Source organism: Schistocerca americana, chromosome 10 (assembly GCF_021461395.2).
Source record: "Schistocerca americana isolate TAMUIC-IGC-003095 chromosome 10, iqSchAmer2.1, whole genome shotgun sequence".
In the NCBI taxonomy this organism is placed as follows: Eukaryota; Metazoa; Arthropoda; class Insecta; order Orthoptera; family Acrididae; genus Schistocerca; species Schistocerca americana.
This window is the reverse complement of record NC_060128.1, coordinates 184687015-184706358: the sequence shown is the minus strand read 5'-3', so window position 1 is coordinate 184706358 and position 19344 is coordinate 184687015.

Below are 19344 nucleotides of genomic sequence, written 5' to 3'. Positions count from 1 at the left end.
ATAACTTTTTAACGCGTTACTTGTCAGCAGCTCTTAGTCCAGTTCCTGCATGTGGACAATGGCTTTCAGGCGGGACGTAATGTCGCCAGTCTCTTCGTAATTTTTTACAGTTTTCTCAGACCTATGATCCAGCTTCACGTATTTCTTTTTTCTCTTCTTTCCTTCAATATTCACTTCCAACTTTGTGTACATGTAGTTTGTCAGCTTCGATTCCTTCTTCTAGCATTCCGCCAATAATCACACCTACGGCGAGTCTTTCCAAAAATATTATTACTTTGTTGGCCACCCTGCATCAGGATTCGTCGTTCAGTGGCTTTTTCCGTAGCAGTTCCACACTGCGATGGGAATATCCTCACTCCACAAAGCAGTCAGACAACTGAGATAGTCCTTCGTTATAAGCAGCTTGCTCATGAATCTCAACCCAGCCATTACCAAAGTCGTCCCGTTTTACAATGCCACCGTTGCTTACATGCTGACGAGAAGTCTTACTGATCTTGCGTACTATGAAACGCACTTTTTTCTTCGAAAAATTGCCTCCAAAATTCAGGTGCATCTTATACTTTAAATTAATATGAAAATGTTCAGTGTTTGATTTAAAATTTCCGCCTTGCTTAAGGATGCCCGTATACTCGATGCCGCGGGAAACCTGTCTCTATCTGGCAACACTGGATTCAACTGGCAGCAGGAGTGCACTGATGCGACGAACGTGAGTTGCGGGGATTCACAAGCTTGCTAACACTCTCTCCCTCCCATGCCGCCGTCACAAACGCAAAACACTTCTAGCCTATGACGCCTCATTGCAGTCTACAGTGCCAGCGAACTTGCGTTTAACGTGTGTTTTCGGCAAGAGTACAATATTTTTGTTAGTAGCTAGTTTCGTAATGGAAAAAAATAAAACGTATCCACATGATGCGGGCAATAAATTGAAAGTAGTAGCACATGCAGAAGAACATGAAAACAGAGCAGCTGAGAGGCCCTCCAACAACAGAAAAAACAAAACTTCCTGGCAGATTAAAACTGTGTGCCGGACCGAGACTCGAACTCGGGACCTTTGCCGTTCGCGGGCAAGTGCTCTACCAACTGAGCTACCCAAGCACGACTCACGCCCCGTCGTCACAGCTTTACTTCTACCAGTACCTCGTCTCCTACTCTGCAAACTTTACAGAACCTCTCCTGCGAAACTTGCAGAACTAGAACTCCTGAAAGACATAGCTTAGCCACAGCCTGGGGGATGTTTCCAGAATGAGATTTTCACTCTGCAGCGGAGTGTGCGCTGATATGAAATTTCCTGGCAGATTAAGCACTTGCCCGCGAAAGGCAAAGGTCCCGAGTTCGAGTCTCGGTCCGGCACACAGTTTTAATCTGCCGGGAAGTTTCACATCACCGCACACTCCGCTGCAGAGTGAAAATCTCATTCTGGAAACTGAAAAAACCACTAGCGATTGGCGGGATGCTAAAGAAGAACTGAGAAAAATGAGGAAGACTAAATGTGCAAATAGAGGACTGAACGCAAAATGGCCAAAACTAGAAGATGTATTGAAATGGATTCAAGGACATCGTAAAAATGACGCTGGTATCAATTCAAAAATGATTCAAATACACGCTCGTAAGAGCTACAGTGGAACTTAACAGACTTTAAGTGTACATTTGGTTGGTGGCACGGGTTTACGAAGCGTCATGGACTCAGCATGCGTACCAAAACCAAAATATCTCAGAGAATGCCTCAAGAATATAGAGAGAAAATATTACCTCCCGTCGCTTTATTATTCAACATCGAAAGAAAACAAGTGTGGCACTAAGCTGAAGAGCGAATATGGATGAAGCTCCTCTGACATTTGATGTGCCGAATAACAGAACTGTTGGCATGAAAGGAGCTAAAACTGTAATTATGAAAACAAGTGGACATCCAAAAATTTGATACACTGTTCTCCTTTCATGTTGCGCTGACGATACTAAGCTTAATACAATAAGCATTTTCAAGCGCAAAACAGTTCCAAAACCATTTGAAATACTGCCAGGTGTTGTTCACGTACATGACAAGGGTTGGATGGAGAGGCTGCTATGAAATTATAGATTAACAGATTATGGGAGGGAAGGAAAGGTTCTTTATTGAAGAAGAGCCCTCTTGTGCTAGATTAGTTTGGTAGTCATTTGAAAAATCCTGTTAAAGGGAAATTGAGACAGGGAAATACACAGCTTGCTGCTATTCCGGGAGCACTTACGTCACATTGCAACCCTCTTGACATCTCGATAAATAAACCATTTAAAGTGTATATGAGAGAGGAATTGAACTAATGGACGGCGGATGAAACCCATCTCGAATTCACGCCGAACGGATCTTTTAAACGACCTACAATCAAACAAGTGTGTCAGTGGATAAAACAGTTACAGTCTAGAGTGAGAGAAGCCATTCTGGTTAAATCTTTCAGTGAGTGCGGTATAAGTAACTCTCTCAACGGCAGTGAAGTTCATCTTATATGTGAACAGGAGAACGATGACGACGAAGAGGAAGAAGAAGAAGAAGAAGAAGAAGAAGAAGAAAGGTCAGATGACGATTGCTGTCCTCTGATCTATCTTCCCCTAGAAGAAAACTGCTGCCATCACTCATCTTTAAGAGACCTTCATGGAGATCGATTTCAGTACAGTTCGTGGACTCTTGGTACCCCTGCGTTTGACTCCGCTGAGAACGCAAAGATGCTCTTCATATTTCCTGATTTGTTTCCGGAGACCCTCTAGCTTCACCCTAGAACACGCGTGTAGCCCGACACTCACTATGGAGTGTAGTGAAGTGCCTATAATGGAGGCTGAAGAGCGCAAATGTTTATGTGATGTTCGCGGCAGTGATTATAAAAATTGGTGTAAGAAACAAGATGCACAAGAAAAATTCGGAGTAGGTATTAAAATTCATGGAGAAGAAGTAAAAACTTTGAGGTTCGCCGATGACATTGTAATTCTGTCAGAGACAGCAAAGGACTTGGAAGAGCAGTTGAACGGAATGGACAGTGTCTTGAAAGGAGGATATAAGATGAACATCAACAAAAGAAAAACGAGGATAATGGAATGTAGTCAAATTAAATCGGGTGATGCTGAGGGAATTAGATTAGGAAATGAGACACTTAAAGTAGTAAAGGAGTTTTGCTATTTAGGGAGTAAAATAACTGATGATGATCGAAGTAGAGAGGATATAAAATGTAGACTGGCAATGGCAAGGAAATCGTTTCTGAAGAAGAGAAATTTGTTAACATCGAGTATAGATTTAAATGTCAGGAAGTCGTTTCTGAAAGTATTTGTATGGAGTGTAGCCATGTATGGAAGTGAAACATGGATGATAACTAGTTTGGACAAGAAGAGAATAGAAGCTTTCGAAATGTGGTGCTACAGAAGAATGCTGAAGATAAGGTGGGTAGATCACGTAACTAATGAGGAGGTATTGAATAGGATTGGGGAGAAGAGAATTTTGTGGCACAACTTGACTAGAAGAAGGGATCGGTTGGTAGGACACGTTTTGAGGCATCAAGGGATCACAAATTTAGCATTGGAGGGCAGCGTGGAGGGTAAAAATCGTAGAGGGAGACCAAGAGATGAATACACTAAGCAAATTCAGAAGGATCTAGGTTGCAGTAGGTACTGGGAGATGAAGAAGCTTGCACAGGGTAGAGTAGCACGGAGAGCTGCATCAAACCAGTCTCAGGACTGAAAACGACAACAACAACAACAACAACAACAACAAGATGCACACACGAGTGTGTGTGAAACAGCTGCCGGAAATCGATGGGGAAATATGGAAGCAAAAGAACGAAATGAAATATGTAAGGTTTTGTAGCATTTATTTATAGATTTTAAAACAGTATAGCAGTAACAACTTCATACACATATTACTGCTACACAGTACTATTATGAATCACGTTTGACAAGTTATTTGATGCACAATGAAACCAATATAACAACTAGCTTACCAACAGGTATTGGCAGGTCATTCATTTCGTCAATTTTCTAATAGAAACGAAAACAAAAAATTAACTGTGTTTGTAGAGTAATATTGGGAAAATTGCATTTCAATCTATTAGTGAAAACACTTTTGAAAGTCTCACTGGAAACTGAAAAACATATCTCTTGAACTATGTGGCGTACAATTATACAGGGTGATTCAAAAAGAATACCACAACTTTAAAAATGTGTATTTAATGAAAGAAACATAATATAACCTTCTGTTGTACATCATTACAAAGAGTATTTAAAAAGGTTTTTTTTCACTCAAAAACAAGTTCAGAGATGTTCAATATGGCCCCCTCCTGACACTCGAGCAATATCAACCCGATACTCCAACTCGTTCCACACTCTCTGTAGCATATCAGGCGTAACAGTTTGGATAGCTGCTGTTATTTCTCGTTTCAAATCATCAATGGTGGCTGGGAGAGGTGGCCGAAACACCATATCCTTAACATACCCCCATAAGAAAAAATCGCAGGGGGTAAGATCAGGGCTTCTTGGAGGCCAGTGATGAAGTGCTCTGTCACAGGCTGCCTGGCGGCCGATCCATCGCCTCGGGTAGTTGACGTTCAGGTAGTTACGGACAGATAAGTGCCAATGTGGACTCTCCATACAGTTGATTGTGGAATTTGCAGCTCTCTGCTAGCTCTGCGAGTCGATTTTCCTGGGCTGTGAACAAATGCTTGCTGGATGCGTGCTACATTTTCATCACTCGTTCTCGGCCGTCCAGAACTTTTCCCTTTGCACAAACACCCATTCTCTGTAAACTGTTTATACCAACATTTAATACACCACCTGTCAGGAAGTTTAACACCATACTTCGTTCGAAATGCACGCTGAACAACTGTCGTCGATTCACTTCTGCCGTACTCAATAACACAAAAAGCTTTCTGTTGAGCGGTCGCCATCTTAGCATCAACTGACGCTGACGCCTAGTCAACAGCGCCTCAAGCGAACAAATGTACAACTAAATGAAACTTTATAGCTCCCTTAATTCGCCGACAGATAGTGCTTAGCTCTGCCTTTTGTCGTTGCAGAGTTTTAAATTCCTAAAGTTGTGGTATTCTTTTTGAATCACCCTGTATATTTGTGTACCTACGTTCAGCGGCGCATGTGGATACTGTCTGCGAAGTATATCGCGAATAGAGTCAGTAGTAAAGAAATAATAAATTTAAACGTCACGCATGGTGCGGCAGTTTTTCACGCATCTCAGAGTTTATGACGCCGTGTCTTCTGAGCTATGGTACGTAGGTGGTTCTTTGATGTTCTTAACCCCCACAGGGCTTGCAGTCTGACAATAAGGGGCATGTGTAACAAGTCTAGTCGAAATCCGTGCAGTGTGTTAGCAGGAGATATGGTACAGTCACACATACAAACATCCACTTTTATGAAACTTCCTGGCAGATTAAAACTGTGTACCCGACCGAGACTCCAACTCGGGACCTTTGCCTTTCGCGGGCAAGTGCTCTACCATCTGAGCTACCGAAGCACGACTCACGCCCGGTACTCACAGCTCTACTTCTGCCAGTATCTCGTCTCCTACCTTCCAAACTTTACATAAGCTCTCCTGCCCGCGAAAGGCAAAGGTCCCGAGTTCGAGTCTCGGTCGGGCACACAGTTTTAATCTGACAGGAAGTTTCGTATCAGCGCACACTCCGCTGCAGAGTGAAAATCTCATTCTGGATCCATTTTTATAATATGTACAGATTTTAATGTTGCCAGCTACATCTCATTTCGTATTCAATTCCATTACCTATATGCAACCATTCTGCCACGGAAGTGGCCCATGATTTTACGTAAAATATGGCTCAAATTTAGTCCTTCATTATTCCCTTTTGACTTCCCCTACGTCCACTTTCTAAAGAAGTAATACCATCAAACACGAATCCATCCAGTTTCCTGTGTAAGTTGTGTAACAAACAATATGTTTTTATTATGGAATGCGCAAACAGGGAACAGTGAAAAGCGGTCCACTTACTGGCTAGTATTCCATACGCGCATTTAATAAAACTTCGGATTTTGTTGAGCCGACAGTTGAAGATTTTTTTTTCGAATGTTTGACTTTTCTTCAACAAGATCGCGTTACACTTCAACAAATCTTTATCAGCCAGAAAGACATACGGAGCTGATTGGGATTTTGAAGTGGTTGTGGCAGAGGTAAACAGAGATTGCCTGAATAAATTTACTGCCCTATGTAACTAACTTTCAGTACATTCGAATCATCCGTTCTAAAAGTGCGGCCATCAACGCACATGAAATAATAATCACCATCCTCTACAGCCATTATTAATGTATAGAAAAGTACATTTTGCAATCAATAAACGCACTGCCACTCTTCAAAAATGGTTCAAATGGCTCTGAGCACTATGAGACTTAACTTCTGAGGTCATCAGTCCCCTAGAACTTAGAACTACTTAAACCTAACTAACCTAAGGACATCACACACATCCCTGCCCGAGGCAGGATTTGAACCTGCGACCGTAGCGGTCGCGCGGTTCCAGACTGAAGCGCCTAGAACCGCTCGGCTACTCCGGAGGTGGAGAAGCAGGGCCGAGAAGGCAAAAATTGGCGAGCGTAAAGGACTGGTTAAAGGGGAGGAAGGGGACCAAAAAACAAAAATTAAAAAAGAAGAAGAAAGTAAAAAAGGGAAAAAAAGAAAAAGGTGATAGAGCAATTGTCCGCGAAAGGCAAAGGTCCAGAGTTCGAATCTCGTTCCGGCACACAGCTTTTATCTACCAGCAAGTTTGATATCATCGCACACTCTGCTGCACAGTGAAAATTTCATTCTGGCCCTTAAGAATGTCTGCTACGGTGTGACGTCCAATATGATGTTGTAAATACAAAAATCTAAAGGAAAGTTCAGTTGCTAAGCATCTGAAAAGAAACGGGTACATTTCATATTACCATTAAGTTCGCACGCTTCCGTAAGATATTAAGGCCAGCAAAAGCAGATTAGTATGCTGTTTAGCCACGTTGTGTCACTATTAGTAGCCAGCCAGCATTTGCTTACATTAGTAAAATTTCATACTATTCATAACGCTGTGTTCTTTGACATTAGCATTCTCTAACTGTGTAATAAAATTAAAGAAGAATATCTATTTCAGAAATAGATGTGCAGAACAAAGTGGAGGAATTTGTAGGACGCACATCTAAAACACTATCCAAAATGCACCCTCCGGTAGCTCTGTAATGTCTAACAGACGATTTATGTTGCATTAACAAACGAACTTCCTCTCAAAGACACTGGTACATTTAAGGTAAGCTTTTGGACTTAACGCTGCAAATCAGTGCAGCAGCGAAGCTGACAGTGCGCTACATGTTTTGTACATGTATTACTGGAAAGAACAATTTCCCTTTCAGTAGGCGCGGCAACATGAAGGAATCGCTACTAGGAATCGACTTTCAAAGAGGAAAAGGATCCCAACTACAGGAAACCGCACCTACAAGTGACGCTACAGCAGAAACTACTTTTCCTGATGCCCAGTCAGCAGCCAAAGTCAAAGTAAAAGATGAAGATGTTCATCCTATCGTTATTGTCAAAAGTTTGCGGAACTGAACTGACATGACAACTTAGATTTTCAAATTAATATTGTTGATATTTGCAGACTTTTTCGTCAATTGCTAATAAAAACTTCAGTTATTTTTTGTCATAAAGATAAGAAATTTATTCGTGAGTACCAGACAAGATCCGCCTATTCATGTTAGGCAACTTCAGTGGTACTTATTTTTGTGTCCTATGCATGCAACCATTTGCTGTCTTACATCAGCTAAGTGACATGATATAGGTTTCTTCCAGTAAATATTTTTTATATATAACATACACTGTACAGAACTGCTTTAGAACTGATTTTTCAAATTACAGTTATGCAGTTATTGCAAACTTATGATCATCATCGTAACTCACAACAAATTCCTAAATTTTCCATCTCGTGACGAATCTAGTTTCATAACGTATCTACAGCCCACAGCACCACCTACTTTTTCAATTTCAAGTGAAACAACCGAATCCGAAGATTCTTCGGTGACATTATTTAGTAAGTATGTTAATTCTTTTGGAATTTGTATAATAAATAACAGTAAATCTGTGTTTCAGTATGGCCGATCGTTTGTTATTATCATTGTTTTATATCAATAACACTTAGCTTCATAGAACAGGTTGTATTCAGCTTCGTCCGCAGCTCGTGGTCGTGCGCTAGCGTTCTCGCTTCCCGCGCCCGGGTTCCCGGGTTCGATTCCCGGCAGGGTCAGGGATTTTCTCTGCCTCGTGATGACTGAGTGTTGTGTGATGTCCTTAGGTTAGTTAGGTTTAAGTAGTTCTAAGTTCTAGGGGACTGATGACCATAGATGTTAAGTCCCATAGTGCTCAGAGCCATTTTTTTGTATTCAGCTTCTGTATAATATCGCATATTGGTATGTCTGCGTACGAGGTTTTTACGTACTTTAAAAAGAAGATACTCGAATTATTATAGTGTCATGCGATAATAACAAAAAAACAAGATAATTTTCAGTTTGTCGCGTATATTTATGAACTTCCCTTTGCGAGGTTGATTTATGATTATTGGATGTATCCACCACTTTCTCTGTTATCTTTTTTCTGTTTCCGTCGTCTAACAACCAATAACGAAATAATCGCTTTTGGTGTTATGCTCATTTCTGTGATTGCTCTTATCAGATCTCGACACGCGTACTTCATTCCAGTCGGTGTACGCTGAACCGTGCTACGAACGAAACTACGTGTTAACAAATACAGTTTCTGCTACATTTTCCGCGTTAGTTAGCGTACGAGGCAGCCAGGTGCCTGCAATAAGAAAACTTTGCGGCAGTTTCCGTAAAGTTGTTGCGTTAAAAAAACGACCGTTAACTCATAGTCTAAGATTTCGATACAGAATGTAAAACAATTACACTCAAGAGCCAAAGAAACTGGTACACCTGCCTACCGTGTTGGGTCTCTCCGAGTACGCAGACGTGCCGCAACACAACATGGCGTGGGATCCACTAATGTCTGAAGTAGTGAAGGAGGGAACTGACACCACGACGAATCCTGCAGCGCTGTCCATAAATCCGTAAGAGTAAGAGGGCTGGACATTTCTTCTCAACAGAACGTTGCAAGGCATCTCAGACATGTTCATTGATGCTCATGTCTGGGAAGTTTGGTGGGCACAGGAAGCGTTTAAACTCATAGGAGTGCTCCTGGAGTCATTCTGTAGCAATTCTGGACGTGTGGAGCGTCGCATTGTCCTGTTGGAATTGCCCAAGTCCGTCGGAATGCACAATCGACATGAACGGATCCAGGTGATCAGGTAGGATGCTTACGTACGTGTCACCTGTCAGAGTCGTATCTCGACGTATCAGGGGTCCCACATCACTATAACTGCACACGCCCCACACTATTACAGAGCCTCCACCAGCTTGAAAAGTCCTCTGCTGACATGCAGGGTACACGGATTCATGAGGTTGTCTCCATACCTGTACACATCCGTCCGCTCAAATTACTACAGCTCATCCATAACTTAATACGGTGCACACTGCCAGAAACCAAGACTTTTCGTATTAAAACATACATCCGGTATCGACAATCATGACTGGAAAGTCTGCCCTGAGAGTTCTCTACCAACTTGTAGATTGCGACATCTGTCTGATATCGAGATGTGATCCGTGTCGATTGCTGGTACGGAAGGCGCTAGGCTCGATTCACGTGGTGTCTGTGCAAGCGGTGGTACCCCATTAACTGTCACGGTGTTGAGTGCCGCAGTTCGGCCTTACGGTGCGAGGCTTTCTTTTGCGTGGAGAGTGTCAGCAGTTGTACCAGAGTTTATGGTAAAATGTGCGTATTCTGGACGGGAGCTCCGTTTCTGGGTGTTCGGCCGCCTGCCGCGAATCTTTTTATTTGATCCTAGTTCGGCGACTTGCATGTAGATGACAACGAAATGGAGACGACGACGACAGCTGCGAAAGCGGTTGTCCGTATTCCACGAGCAGAGTGTCCCGGGTCTGTATCTCTTTGCTGTTTGCTGTCTGACTGCGCAGTTCTCGGTAAGTACGGATCATTCTTTGCTGATACGCCTCACAGTGCAGCTGTTAAAAGAGTATTCCCTGTTTATCGGCGGGCAACGAAGAAGCTAATGCGTGATGCCAGTGCTTGTTGTGTTTAGCGAACTTTGGTTTACTTTAACTCCTTAGAGAATTTTCACTTTCACTTTCACTTACACTTCGGAAAAGGGTGAAAAGTTAGTTGCTTCAGCATACCCTTTCAAGGGAACCTCCCCATCGCACCCCCCGCCCCCCCCCCCCCATAGTTATAAGTTGGCACAGTGGAGAGGCCTTGAAAAACTGAACACAGACCAATCGAGAAAACAGGAAGAAGTTGTGTGGAACTATGAAAAAAATAAGCAAAATATACAAACTGAGTAGTCCATGCGCAAGATAGGCAACATCAAGGAGAATAAGAGCTGAAGAGCGCCGTGGTCCCGTGATTAGCGTGAGCAGCTGCGGGATGAGAGGTCTTTGGTTCAAGTCTTCCCTCGAGTGAAAAGTTTATTTTCTTTATTTTCGCAAAGTTATGATCTGTCCGTCCCTTCATTGACGTCTCTGTTCACTGTAATAAGTTTAGTGTCTGTGTTTTGCGACCGCACCGCAAAACCGTGCGATTAGTAGACGAAAGGACGTGCCTCTCCAATGGGAACCGAAAACATTTGATCGCAAGGTCGTGGGTCAACCGATTCCTCCACAGGAAAACACGTCTGATATATTCTATAAGACACTGGTGACGGCATGTGCGTCACATTACAGGAATGTGTCGTCGACCCACCTAACTTGTACACTTTGAGAATGGGTAAAAAGATTTTTCTACCTTGCCCGATTTAGGTTTTCTTGTGGATGTGATAATCACTCCCAAAAAGTGATGAAAACATAAGAGTTTGTCACATAAACTGCAACAAATGAATGCAACAGTTTCACAGTCGCACAGAATTCCCTGTGCCTTGTCAAAACATATGTTTTTAACGTTTTCAAATTCTGCATATGTCCAAGCAAATCTGATCATGTCCTGGAATTTTGGAGAGCGAAGTTGATTATGTGTCCCCATACTACGGCACAGATACCTCGCATCGGACGGACGGACGGACGGACAGACAATAATTGTCTGAAAATAAAAAATTAAAATTTTCACTCGAGGGAAGACTTGACCCAAGGACCTCTCGTTTCGCAGCTGCTCACGCTAACCACGGGACAACGACGCTGCTGCTCTCAAATTATCCGTGATGTTGCATATCTTGCGCATGGAGTACTCTGTTTCTATATTTTGCTTGTTTTTTTCATAGTTCCACACAACTTCTTCCTGTTTTCTCGATTGATCTGTATTCAGTTTTTCAAGGCCTATCCATTGTGCCAACTTATAACTAAATCTGAAGGGGGTGTGATGGGGAGGTTCCCTTGTTGGTAGTGAAACTTGTTGGAATAAATGTTAACTCGGGATTTTTGACGGTTTGTACAATAATTGCTTAGGGACATTTAGTCGCAGAATTTTCATTGCATAGAATACTTACTGGAAAGATTAACCACAGTTGGCAATGGTGTTGGAAGACGAGCGCAAAGGTCGTCCCGTAATTACAAGTAAATAATAGTGCGTAACGCGTTGAGCCGGTCACAGCTTCTACAAATAACTATTGCGTGGCGGCTAGAACGTTTGTTTATGGCGGAGTAGTGGGTACACTAGGGTAGCGTGAAGATCCCCCAGCCCCGTTCGCTATGAAACAGATTTCACTAAAATTAATAAACGTAACTATATTTTTACCGTGCTGTGTAACTTGTCAAGCATAGACCGTGTTTGCGAGAGCTTTTCGAGAAAAAATTTAACAAGATGCCAGCAGTTATCGAATTTTCGCCGCTCATGTTCAGTGAAAATAGTTTTATTAGAATTTATCCCACCGTGTCGTGAGTTTCCACAGCTGTAGAAACTACAAAGGTAAAAAAAAAGTATCACTCTTAATTACCAAAAGGGGAGTGACGTCGCATCTTTCATGAAGAGATTAAGATGGGAATGCACCCACAACATAAAAGTGGAAGCGGAACGAAATAAGTAATAGAATTCTCCGGTTCGCCTACGGACAATGTGGACTGTATGTTCTTATGTTGTATTTTAAGGAACTGCCGTAAGAGGACGAAGTATGGGGATATATTTTCGCATCCGTGTGCCTCTTCCACTGTAAGGACAAAGCAGCATTAACGAAGCTATTAACAGTTTCACGTACCATTCGAAGAAAGTTGTGTGAATTTGAAACGAGACTCGTCCGACGAGGCAACATGCTTCCAGTCACCAACAGTCCAATGTCGGTGTCGAAGGGCGCATGCGAGGCGGAAATCTTTGTGTCGTGCAGTTATCAAGGGTACACGAGTGGGCCTAAAGCCCACATCTGTGATGTTTCGTTGAATAGTTCGCAAGCTGACAGTTGTTGATGGCCCAGCACTGAAACCTCCAGCCATTTGTGGAAGGGCTCCACTTCTCTCACGTTGAACGATTCTCTTTAGTCGTCGTTTGTCCCATTCTTGCAGGATATTTTTCCGGCCGCAGTGACGTCGAATATTTATTGTTTTACCGAATTCCTGATACTCACGATACACTCATTAAATGGTCGTACAGCAAAAACCCCACTTCATCGCTATCTTGGAGATACTGTGTCCCACCGTTCGTACGCCGACTATAACACCGCTTTTCAAACTCACTTAAATCTTGATAACCTGCTATTGTAGCAGCAGTAACCGATTAACAACTGCGCCAGTCGTATAGGTGTTGCCGACCGCAGCGCCGTATTCCGACTGTTTACATATCTCTGTATTTGAATACGCATGCCTATACCAATTTCTTTGGCGCTCCAGTGTATGTATATAGACAGTCCATGCATCCCGGGAGTCGATAATCTCGAGAATGTGTGCCTGTTATCGATATCGACACTGGCAAATAACGGTCCTGGAGATTTCAAGACTTTCGACAATGTTTTAATTATTGTTTAAATTTTTCCTGTGATTTCGTATTGGCTAGTGTAATTCCTGTGAAAATGGAGTCTCAACAGATGGCCAGACTGATGGTCGGATAACAAATAACCAAAACATTTCATTACAAATGAGCAGTTTTCGGATTTTCCCTTTACTTTTTCTGTGAAAGACAGCAACTTGCCGAATTTTATGATTTTAGGTCGACGGGAAGTACCCTATCTTTGCGAGTGTCAAAATATTTGCCATAAATGGTCGTATCCCTTGGGTTAACTTTTTTACATCGGCATGGGCTGTAGAACTTAGTACGTGACATACGTTTCGACCTGATAGTCAACCCATTATTGAGAAAAAGGAGTCATAACAGACGGAGAGAGAGACCGTCAGGTAACAAACGACAAAAAATATTTTTTCGTGTGATATAATTACAAATTAACACTTTCGGATTTTTTTTCCTTTTATGATAGGGTGAAACTTTGCTTCTTGCCAAGTTTTACGATTCTCAATCAACACGAAGTCTTCTACAGGTGAGTTTGCAAGTATCAAAATGTATGACATAAATGGCCGTATCTTTTGAGTGCGCTGACTTAGAAGCTTAAATGTTTTGCTCCACCGAGTGACATTATTACTTGGCACGTGACATAAATTGCGTAGTCATATGTTTACAGTGCCAGAGGAAAAGAGTTCGTAACAGTTGGACAACATGCATACAGAGAGACGGACAGCAAAATGATCCTCTAAGGTTTTTCATTTGTGTGGCCATACTGTCCGTACTTGCTTTGCAATTCCTGAGTGTATTTTCGTTCTGTCCTTGCAACTACAATTATGTGTGTTTTTTTTTTACCAAATCCGTTTCGCTTTATTGAGGTACAACTTCATCAGTGGTCTGTAATTAACAATATTTACAATATGATTTGTGTTTAAGATCGAAAAACAGTTTGTTAACAATATGCTACTTTTTACTTACGGACGTTTTTTTCCGCTTTGTTTCTCTCCTACACCAAGAAATACCGTCTATTTGCACATCTTTGGTGTTTTTCTACATTAGACACTGATACTTCTAGTCTAATTTTTAGTTTCTCTGCAGCACTATCCATTTTTTATGTTTTAAACAGCTCACTTTTTGCACACCACTGTCTTCTGTTTACACTTATAAGTGTGTATTGTGGTTCATGTTTTGTAGTGTTTCCAGCATAGTATTAAAAAATGAACACAAAGCAACAATGGGAGACAAAATAAACAGAAAAATAAAGACGTAAATAATGAAAAAACTAATCAAACCACACCAACAGATATAACCTGTACTACGACGAAAGAATTGCATACAATGACCAACCTCAACAAATTCACTCATAAAATACGAAAAATATTAAAAAAACAAGACAAACTTTGCTTACAAAGCAAACAACTCTGTAAAAAAGCACCCCAAAACTGAAACCAGATACCAACAATCTGATATCTATCAGTTCAGTGGCAGAGATGATGAAAAAATATAGACTGAAATGATTGTCAGGACATTCTAAACAAGATATAACGAACACGTCAGAACATTTAAAATATGGCACAAACCATTCAACATTTGCAGATCATCTAAAACAAGAACTTCATAGACCAAGGAATGTGGAAAAAGATATGAACATCATAAGAATCAGTAAAGACAGGCGCCTCCTCCATTTCCAAGGAAATTTCCACATACACAAAGCATTGACACAAAATAATAAAACAAGAAAAGAAAAAAAAAATTAGGTCACTATTCCTTCACTACTCTTACCCAGTAGATAAATACACAGCAACATAATTAAATAGAATTACACACATGCAATTAACTAAAATAAAAAATTATGGCTCAAAGACAAACTACTGGCATTGTTATGTTGGCAACACTACAAAACACAAACCACAATACCCACGTAGAAAGGTAAAAATACACAGAAAACGGTGGTTTGCGAAAAAGTGTGCTGTAAAAAGCAATGAATGCATAGTTCTTCGTAGAGACTAAGAATTAGACTACAATTACCAGTGTCTACTGAAGAAAAACATCAAAGATATACTAGGAGGTGGCATTTCCCAATGTCGGAGAAAAGCCAAGCGGAAATTACCGTAATTAAAAAGCAACACATTGTTAGCGACCTGTTTTTTATTTTAAAAACAAATCAAATTGCAAATATCTGTAGTTACAGATCGCTGATGATGCTTTACCTCAATAAAGCGAAACGTGTCATTTTGTTGCAGTAGGAGCGACAAAGCGAAAATACCCTCAGGTATCCTATAAGGGTTCTGCTTAACCGACTGAGGCACGGAAATCTAAAAATGTTGTACGGTGGCTCACATTTCGAGTGCAGAGTGCCAGGAATGTGGAATGAATCGTGCCATAAACTTAACTAATTAACTGTCCGGTGCATTTCAGCTGATGTTTAGACAGTTACTGGTGTTCCATGTTACATGTATGTAGGTTATCGGTCAGGCAGGTTCAAATGGTTCACATGGCTCTGAGCACTATGAGACTTAACATCTGAGGTCATCAGTCCCCTAGAACTTCGAACTACTTAAACCTAACTAACCTAAGGACATCACACACATCCATGCCCGAGGCAGGATTCGAACCTGCGACCGTAGTAGTCGCGCAGTTCCGGACTGAGCTCCTGAACCGCTAGACCACCGCGGCCGGCGGTCAGGCAGGTTAAAAGCGGAATGTGTACATCCATGACCACAATACAGGGTGTCTCATTCAAACCTCCCTGATTTCAAAGACCCAGGAAAAAAACCACAATAGATACGACAGTGAAAAATGCACCACATTGTAAAGCATCTAGAAGAATTTATTTATTTATCATCAATACAGCTTTGTATGTGAACCATTTGTAGCACGACGAATACCGAGGCTATATTCAATTTCTTGCCAAGTTCTTTGCAACATTGCGTCTGTTATTGTTGCAATCGCATTAGTGATACGAAGTCGCAACGTAGGAATATCGTCCAATTTGGTCGCATACGCGCGGTCCTTCACGAATCCCCACATGAAGAAATCAAGCGGCGTAACGTCGGGTGAACGTGGCGGCCAGGCAATGGGTCCTCCGTGTCCGATCCAATGATTGGGAAGTTCCCTGTCCAGGAACTTGCCAAAATTGGTTGACCAATGCGGCGGAGCTCCATCTTGTTGAAAAATAATGTTGGGCTGCACGTCTACATCTACATCTACATTTATACTCCGCAAGCCACCCAACGGTGTGTGGCGGAGGGCACTTTACGTGCCACTGCCATAACCTCCCTTTCCTGATCCAGTCGCGTATGGTTCGCGGGAAGAACGACTGCCGAAAAGTCTCCGTGCGCGCTCGAATCTCTCTAATTTTACATTCGTGATCTCCTCAGGAGGTATAAGTAGGGGGAAGCAATATATTCGATACCTCATCCAGAAACGCACCCTGTCGAAACCTGGACAACAAGCTACACCGTGATGCAGAGCGCTTCTCTTGCAGAGTCTGCCACTTTAGTTTGCTAAACATCTCCGTAACGCTATCACTCTTACCAAATAACCCTGTGACGAAACGCGCCGCTCTTCTTTGGATATTCTCTATCTCCTCTGTCAACCCGACCTGGTACGGATCCCACACTGATGGGCAATACTCAAGTATAGGTCGAACGAGTGTTTTGTAAGCCACCTCCTTTGTTGATGGACTACATTTTCTAAGGACTCTCCCAATGAATCTCAATCTGCCACCCACCTTACCAACAATTAATTTTATATGATCACTCCACTTCAAATCGTTCCGTAGTCATACTCCCAGATATTTTACAGAAGTAACTACTACCAGTGTTTGTTCCGCTATCATAAAATCATACAACAAAGGATTCTTCTTTCTATGTATTCGCAATACATTACATTTGTCTATGTTAAGGGTCAGTTGCCACTCCCTGCACCAAGTGCCTATCCGCTGCAGATCTTCCTGCATTTCGCTGCAATTTTCTAATGCTACAACTTCTCTGTATACTACAGCATCATCCGCGAAAAGCCGCATGGAACTTCAGACACTATCTACTAGGTTATTTATATGTATTGTGAAAAGCAATGGTCCCATAACACTCCCCTGTGGCACGCCAGAGGTTACTTTAACGTCTGTAGACGTCTGTCCATTGAGAACAACATGCTGTGTTCTGTTTGCTAAAACCCCTTCAATCCAGCCACACAGCTGGTCCATAGGCTCTTACTTTGTTTATCAGGGGACAGTGCGGAACTGTGTCGAACGCCTTCCGGAAGTCAAGGAAAATGGCATCTACCTGGGAGACTGTATCTAATATTTTCTGGGTCTCATGAACTAATAAAGCGAGTTGGGTCTCACACGATAGCTGTTTCTGGAATCCATCTTGATTCTTACAGAGTAGATTCTGGGTTTCCGGAAATGGCATGATACGCGAGCAAAAAACATGTTCTAAAATTCTACAACAGATCGATGTCAGAGATATAGGCCTATAGTTTTGCGCATCTGCTCGACGACCCTTCTTGAAAACTGGGACTACCTGTGCTCTTTTCCAATCCTTTGGAACCTTCCGTTCCTCTAGAGACTTGCAGTACTCGGCTGTTAGAAGGAGGGCAAGTTCTTTCGCGTACTCTGTGCAGAATCGAATCGGTATCCCGTCAGGTCCAGTGGACTTTTCTCTGTTGAGTGATATCAGTTGCTTTTCTATTCCTTGGACGCTTATTTGGATGTCAGCCACTTTTTCGTTCGTGCGTGGATTTAGAGAAGAAACCGGAGTGCAGTCTTCCTCTGGGAAAAACAGCTTTGGAAAAAGGTGTTTAGTATTTCAGCTTTATGCGGTCCACCATTCCTGTCGTACATTATCACGCACCAGACGTTTAGTTTAGGGATATCACTAACATGTTCAAGACAAGGTGCGGATTTTGCGAACCCCAAATCTGAACATTATGCCTATTAACCCTTCCTGATAGTATATCCGCAGTAAATTGTTGTCGGCGCGGTTTGTCGTTTGGCGTCAGATGTTGCAGAATTTGCATTTTGTGGGCACACATACGAAGACGCTGGTGAACTAACGATGCGATATTGATCGAGGTACATCAAGTTGCCTAGATGCTTGACGAATTAACTTACGTGGGCTTCTGAGAAACGTTTGTCTGATGTCCTCCACTGTCTCTTCTGAAACTCCGTAACGTGAACCGCCGGAATGTTTCACACCACTTCTTGTTGTCCGCCCCGGTAGCTGAGTGGTCAGCGTGACAGACTGTCAATCCAAAGGGCCCGGGTTCGATTCCCGGCTGGGTCGGAAATTTTCTCCGCTCAGGGACTGGGTGTTGTGTTGTCCTAATCATCATCATTTCATCCCCATCGACGAGCAAGTCGCCGAAGTGGCGTCAAATCGAAAGACCTGCACCAGGCGAACGGTCTACCCGACGGGAGGCCCTAGCCACACGACATTTCAACGCTTCTTGTTGCCAGAAACTGCCTATACCATTCCTTACTTGTTTTCACATCAGGTGGATCACATTCAAACGCATGACGATAATTTCTTTGCACATTAATCGGCGATTTTGTTTTTGCAAACAACACTACTGCTTGCGCACGCTGGTGTGGAGTCGCCATTTTCACTTCATGGGACCATGCTGTACTCTGGCGACGATACGTAGCACTTCTGACGCGGGAATGTAAATTCTTTCAGATGCTCTACAATGTGGTGCATTTTTCATTGTCGCATCTACTGTGGTTTTTCTCTCGAGGGTCATTGAAATCAGGGAGGTTTGAGTGGAACAGCTTGCGCACAATCCCGTTTTCTTAGCCTGCACCTTATGCAGTTCCAACGCCACTTGTGTGCTGCAGGTTGCCGGCGTAACAGGCGAGAGCAGTTCACCTGACATGGAAATAACAGGGACGGCACCCTACGACAAAATTATCAACGTTGTTGGTTCAATATTTTTAACCATGTAACTCTCTGTCTCTAGTTGGTTAGCACGGAGTAAGTCCTAAACTATTTGTATTACAATTACGTCCGCGATTTACTGCAATGAGAATACTTGCATGCTCTTGCAGACAAGCGTAATGCACAACGGCGTTCTGTTTGTGATTAAAATTTTCCCAGTGACTGATAATACTTGCAGCGGACAACATCATTAATGGTGCTCTGTTTTCTCTGCTTCGATGAAGTTTATGAAGGTAGTACCACATCAAGACATTCAATAAAATGAGCACATGTTGTGAAATCCAGCTCGCTCTTTTCGTCCGTGAGACCTAGGTTGATGCCGTCTTATTTGATTTTCGACAGGCTTTTGCAACAGTTACGCACTGTCGCCATATGAACAAAATACATGCGTACGGAATATCAAGCACGGTGACTCAATTGAAGAATTCCTAGCAAACA